This window comes from Chrysochloris asiatica, unplaced genomic scaffold (assembly GCF_000296735.1).
Source record: "Chrysochloris asiatica unplaced genomic scaffold, ChrAsi1.0 scaffold00485, whole genome shotgun sequence".
NCBI classification, from domain to species: domain Eukaryota; kingdom Metazoa; phylum Chordata; class Mammalia; order Afrosoricida; family Chrysochloridae; genus Chrysochloris; species Chrysochloris asiatica.
In genome coordinates, this window is record NW_006409003.1 from 889,518 (window position 1) to 897,004 (window position 7,487).

Below are 7,487 nucleotides of genomic sequence, written 5' to 3' on the forward strand. Positions count from 1 at the left end.
TCTGTTGTCTGAGGAAACGTATTGTTAATTTTCTAATAGGAGAGCACCTTTCAAGAGCCAAGCACTGTGTTAAGGAAGGAGACCTGGTAGAGACATGGTCACACGCTCAGCTTCTAACCAAACGGTTGGCGGTTCGCACCATGCAGCGGCTCTGAGGGTGAGACATGGTGCTCTGTTCCTGTAAGATTACAGCCAAGAGCGTGGAACAGAACCTCACGTCCTGAAACACACACAGACAGACAAGACTTACAGGACTAGTTGGGACTGGAGTACCCTCTGAGGTTATCACCCAGAGATCCTCTTCAAACCTTGAACAAAAACTAACCCTTAAGGTCATCTTGTAGCTAAGTAACATTGGTTCAAAAAATAACGAATATAACCTTTTAATTACTGTGCTCCATCAGAACACCACATATATGGGACTGAGAAAGAACATTTCAAACTAAGGCTCTTGATAAGACTGGGAATTCTGGCTACGGTTTAAATCAAATCCCTCCTTATCCTAAGCGACTCCATTTTGTCCTTTTCTGTCATAAAATACAGACTCTCACTTCTGTAGAAAAAATGTCATTTCTTCCAATCTACTCTACTGATAAAATGAGCTTTTGGCTAGAAATAGTCAATATTAGATTATTTGAATTGTACAGTTGTTAAAAGATGTGGCTTTAGTGGTTATGCCGATTCTAAGAAAATCACCCACTCAACTGTAAAGGTACATCTTCTAAGACTTTGTTTGAACGACCCAATTTATGACTGAACTACTCAATGCTGCAAAGTTATCATTTTTGTATACCAAAACCTTTTGTTTCTCCTTGAGCCCTACTAGAATATTTGGAATTTTTATTTGTAACCATCCTATTCCAGCTTTGCTTTTATACTGCAACAGAACTTGCCATCACAAAACTGAAAGGACTCTTTTACGTCTGCGTGGTCTAGATGCCAGGAAGCCTGTGACTGTAGTGGTCAGTCCAAATCCTGTCACCTGGAGACATCCTGACAAAAGCAGGCAACCCATGACAGCTGGTCCATCAACACTCTGGCACCTGTAACTTTGTAAATGTTAAACCATCAAAGCTACTCCAGCTGTATCCCTTACTTGCAGTTTTTGCCTTTATTAACATCTGTAACTCTTGCTCCTTGGAGGACACTGCATTGTCAAAAGTTTCCTTGCTTTGTGTTTCCACATTTTGCAAAATGCTTTTTTCAGGGCATTAAACTTTTTGTTTTTAATTTTAAACAAACTTTTAGTTTTTCATTACAAGTCAACCAAAGAATCACCAATGACTTTAAAACACAGATGAGAGGTTAAGGGGGCAGGGAAACTAAATGAATGGAAATGGAACAACCAGAATAGAAATCATGACTGTTCATGCATTGTGAAGAATGTAACCAGTCATTGAACAGCTTGTGTAGAAGCTGCTGAATGGGACCCTAAACTGCTTCATCAAAAATACAACAAAATATTAATTTCTTTTTAAAAATTACAGCCATGGAACATTTCTACTCTGTACTAAAGAGGTTGCCGTGAGTCAATACTGATTTGACAGCAATTAACAACAAAACAAATCTTCAAGCAAATCAAGAGAAACTGTGTACCTAGAATAGAGAGTGTGATTGTGAGTGTGGGTGTCACCTGGTTCTGCTGGGTTCTCCAAGAGCAAACAGGAATTCTGAACAAGTCAATGAAAAGCTTTCATTAAGTGATTGGAGCCATCATCTCTACTCCCATGAAAAATTTAGTAAGGTTCAATGCAAATAGACATGCAATTTTTTAAAAAGTTTTTATTGTGAATTAAGTGATAGTTTATATGGGAGAACATCGGTTTTACACTCATTGTTTTATTGCAATGATTACAATTTCCATGTATCATCATTCAACATTCAACAGTATTTGTTTGCTTCTATTCTCTCTGGTTTTTTTGTTTGTTTTGTTTTTTGGGGGGTGGCGGTGTAAACAAAAACAATCATGAATATACAATCATTTAAACAACCAAAGGGCACATTCTGCAAACCATCCTCCTGGCCTCCAGCACACAGTCTTTCTCTTTCCATGAGTCTAGAGTCTTCAGCTGCTCTGACTCTCTGTGTCCTCCATCTCTGGTGTCACTGCTTCTCTGGGTAGGGTCTTGCATTCTGCTTATGCTCTTCTCCCTTGATGGTCCTAGGGCCCTCTGTTCCTGGACTGTTAGATTAACTACTCCCCCCTTTTGTTACAAAACTTTTACTTTTACATTTGTGACAATCGCAATTAGTCATGATAACAATTATTCACTATTGAATCATAAGAATCTTATCCCCATCTCCTTTCATCAGACCCATCTAGACAAGATGAAAACTATTCAGGGGGGAGTCTACCTTTCCCTGCACACTCTGAAACGAAACTTCCTTTTGAAAACTTGTAAGCCAGCACTTCATTCCTTTAGCTCCCCTCCTGCCCACTCATTTTAGGTAGCTGATGTCTAAGTTGCCCGTCCCTATCAACTCTGCATACAGAGAGGATAAGATTGATGCTTGAAGACTTCTTCCCTCTCAGTTGGTATTTTGAGCTATTACATCCATAAGTATTGGTAAAGTTCATCAAGTTGTAACAATTTACACTTGTTTCCTTTATAAAAAATTAAAAAAAAAAAAATCTTCCTATAGTCAAGTCCAGAGGAGAATATTGAAAGTGCCACGGGCTGCCAAAAGAACCAATAGATCTGTTTTGGAAGAAGCGCAGCCAGAATGCTCCTTGGAGGCCAAGATGTTCAAACATCGTCTCTCATACTTCGGGCATATTGTACGAAGGGACGAGTTGCTGGAGAAGAATATCATGTTTGGTAAGGTGGAGGGTCAGAGAGAAAGAGGAAGACCCCCAACGAGATGGATTGGTCAAGTGGCAGCATCGATGGACTCAAGTGTGGCAACAGTAGTGAGGTTGGCCCAGGATCAGGCAGTGTTTCGTTCTGCTGTACATAGGGTCGTTATGAGTTGGTACCAACTCAATGGCGCCTAACAACAACAACAACAACAACAACAACAACAACAAGTCAAGTCCTGATCATCAAGCTGTCAAGGTAAGGTCAAATGAGTATTATCAAAAACTTTGGGCGTTCTTGTGCATCTCCCTTCATATCAGCTGGATGATTCACTCTCAGCTCTAGCCCTCTGAGGCTATGTCCTTGTCCATGGGCTCAGGAATCCCCAGGTCTCACCACACTTTGGACCAACCAGCCCTTCATCTTCTCTCTCTCATCTCCAGGTTGACAGGAGTGGGAGTCTATGGAATGTGGTTGAACTCAGTTCATATCTTCACTGCTGCCTTTTCCCTTCTTCCACTCACTGGCTGACCAATGTGGTCACCAGCAATCTTACATGCCTCCTCATGTGTTTCCTTTGAGTTTCTGTCTTGGAAGGGGGTTGGTTCTGAAGGGACTTGATTGCTTTCCTTGATGGCTCCCTGGTGAACAACTTGTTTCTTCTTGTAGTAGCCATAGATGTACAATTTAATTAGAACTTAAAATTTGACATTTAAAAATGTGGGTCACATTCAAAGTGTGTAGTATTGATTAGTCCTTAAGTACATTTTTATTTTGAAATCAGCTGTGATGAATATTTGGGAACCCTGAGTGTTGCAAATGGTTCATGTACTTGGATGCTAACTGAAAGGTTACACAGTCAAGTCCACCCATTGGCACCTCAAAAGAAAGACCTGGTGATGTCCTGGTATCATCATCATGGAGTCTTGGTTTCTCCCTCTGTTGGTCTCTTATGTGCTCAGCCAGTCAGTGAGTGTCTTTTGATGGTTCCACTTGCAGCTTTAGTTTACAAACACTCCCCCATCTCCTCAATCTCACACACTCACTTAGGTGTCTCAAATGTACCAAGAACTCATCAACCTAACAAACACCTGCTCATGCTTGCTACACTCCATCCCCAAGTCCAGAGAATAGTCCTGAATTCAAATGCACCGTTGATGTTGTTGAACTGGTTCAGACTCATAGTGACACTTTATAGGGTTTCCAAAGAGTGGTGGGTGGGTTTGAGCCACTGACCTTGTGGTTAACAGTCCAGTGCTTATCCTACAGTGCCACATTAGGACTGCTCAAACAGATTAGACAGCTGAAAACAACTTCAGATAGCCCCTCAATGCCTCCATGTCCATCAAGGACAACTTCCATCATCCCCAATCCCAATTCATTTTACAGCATTGTTTTTGTTAAGTGTCATCGAGCTTGTTCCAGCCCATAGCAACCCTGTACAGGGTTTCCAAGGAGCAGCTGGTGAGCTTGAACCATCAACCTTATAGTTCAAAGGGACACTGCAATTCAGCGCATTAACCCACAGTGCCACACCAGGATTCCATTTTACAGCATGAGAATCTCTTAATCCATCACCTCCGCCTCCTTCATTGGTTCCATCACCAAAACCCTAGTTTAAATTCTCATCATCTTTTGGTTGGACTATGTGAGTGGTTTCTAACAGGTCTTGCCTCATCTGCTCCATCTGCTTTCTCCTGCACCAGCTCCTGTAGGCACATTGTTCCAAATCTTTCCTTTCCCATCTGGTGATATCCCAACATATAACTAAGCCCATGTTACAAAGAGTGGCACAATCAGTTAAGTACTCAATTACTAGCTGAAAGGTAAGAAGTTCAAACACACCCAGAGGCACCTCAGAAGATAGACTTTCTGAAAGGTCACACAGCTTGATAGCCCCGGAGACAGTTCTATTCTGTACACACGGTGTCACCATGAGTTGGGATAGACTTGATGGCTACTAACAACTACAACAAATCTTCTTCCTGGGTTAAGATTTGGACTATTTGCTTCAAGTTTATTAATTTATGGTCCCACCCTTCTTAATAAGTTCTCTCACAATGGCAGTCACGCGACTATCATTATGGATTGTTTTTATTAGTCTCGAATTTATATAAATGGAATCCCAAAGTATTTTCTCTTTTATGTATTTCATGTTTGCATCATCCTATGTCCATGAGATTGGCTGATTCTGTGTAATACATCCTATAACAGCTCCTCCTACTTCTATCTGGTACCTCCAATTCAGCAGGACTCAGTTCATGGGTCACCTCCTCCAGGAAATCTTCCAAGAACCATTTCTCTTCTATCTTGTCTTCACCACTCATCTGCAGTGACCTGAGTGTTACTGTGATGCTGGAAACTGAGACCAGTTTTTGAAATACCAACAGGGTCACCAATGGCGGACAGGTTTCAGGAGTTTCCAGACAAAGACAGACTAGGAAGAAGGTAAGGCATAGCACCTCTGAATGTTTAGCCACTGAAAACCTTATGGGAAGCGACGGAACACTGTCAGATATAGTACCAGAAGATGTTGGAAGGCACACAAAATATGACGGGTTAAGAGCTGCCTCCTCAAAGTAGAGTTGACCGTAATGACTTGAATGGAGTAAAATTTTCAGGACCTCCATTTGCTGATGGAACTGAACTCCACATGAGGAAAAATAGCTACAAACATCCATTATTAGTTGGAACATGGGATGTGTTAAATATGAATCTAGGGAAATTTAAAGTAGTCAAAAATAAAATGGAACACATCAAGATAGACATTCTAGGCATTAGTGAGCTGAAATGTACTGCTATTGGTCATTTTTAATCTGACAACCACATGGTTGACTATGATGAGAATGACAAATTGAAGAGAAATGGCATCTTCTTCACTGTCAAAATGAACATTTCAAGATTTACTTTGAAGTATAAATGCTGCCTGTGATAGGATAATATCCATACGCCTACAAGGAAGACCAGCTGATACCACTATTATTCAAATTTATGCATCAACCACTAATGTCAGTGATGATGAAATTGAAAAGTTCTATCAACATCTTCAGTCTGATACTGATCAAACATGCAATCAAGATGCATTGATAGTTACTGGTAATTGAAATGTCAAAGTCAGAAATAGTGAGGAAGAATCAGTAGATGGAAAATATGGCTTTGGTGATAGAAATGATGCTGGATACTGCACGATAGAATTTTGTAAGACCAATGACTTATTCATTGCAAATATCTTTTTAAAACAACATAAAAGGTTACCATACACATGGACCTTACCAGATGGAATACACAGGAATGAAACTGACTACATCTATGAGGAAAGACAGTTGAGAGGCTCAGTATCATCAACCAAAACAGGGCCAAGAGTCAACTGTGGAACAGACAACCAATTGTTCATACGCAAGTTCACAAGAGCCAAAATATGACCTTGAATATATCCCACCTGAATTTAGAGAATCCAAGAACAGATTTGATGCATTAGACATTAATGACTGAAGACCAGAAGAATTGTGGGATGACATCAAGGACATCGTACAGGAGGAAAGTGAAAGGTCATTGCAAAGGCAAGAAAGAAAGACAAGAGCAAACTGGATGTCAGAGGGATTTTGGAGACTCGCTCTTGAACTTAGTGAAGCTGAAGTGAATGGAAGAACTGAGGAAGTCAAAGAGCTGAACTGAAGATTTCAAAGGTAAGCAAGAGAAGGCAAAGTCAAGTACTATAATAAAATGTGCAAAAACCTGGAGTTAGAAAATCAAGTGGGAAGAACACTCAGCATTTCTCAAGCTGAAAGAACTAAAGAAAAAATTCAAGCCTCCACATGCAATACTGAAGGACTGTAGGGGCAGGATATTGAAGGATGCAGAAAACTTCAAAAGAAGATGGAAGGAATACAGAGTCACCGTACCAAAAAGAAATGGATGATGTTCAACCATTTTAAGAGGTAGCATAGGATCAAGAACCAACGATTGAAGGAAGAAGTACAAGCAGCCCTGAAGGTATTGTTGAAAAACGAAGCCAGGAATTGATAGAATACAAATAGGTACATTTCAACACATGCACACAGTACTGGAAGCACTCACTCATCTAGGCCAAAAAAGTTTGGAAGACAGCTATTGGCCAACCTGTTGGAAGAGATTCATATTTGTGTCCATTCCAAAGACAGGTGTCCCAATAGAATGTGGAAATCATTAAACAATATCATTAATATCACATGTAAGAAAAATTTTGCTGAATATAATTTAAAAATGGCTGCAACAGTACATTAACAGGGAACTGCCAGAAATTCAAGCCAGATTCTGAAGAGGACATGGAACGAGGGATATCATTGCTGACCTCAGATGAACCTTGGCTGAAATCAGAGAATGTCAGAAAGATGTTTACCTGTGCTTTATTGACTATGCAAAAACTTTCAACTGTGTGCACCATGACAAATTATGGGTAACATTATGAAGAATAGGTTTTCCAGAACATTTCATAGTGCTCCTGTTGAGACTGTACATAGTTCAAGAGGCCGTTTTTAGTACAGAACAAGAAAATACTGAGCAGTTTCAAATCAGGAAAGGTGAAAACCAAAGCTGTATCCTTTCACTGTACTGTATTGCACTGGGCAAATCTGCTGCACAGGAACTTTTTAAAGTATTGAAGAGCAGAGACGTCAGCTTGAGGACTAGGGTGCGCCTGACCCAGGCCAT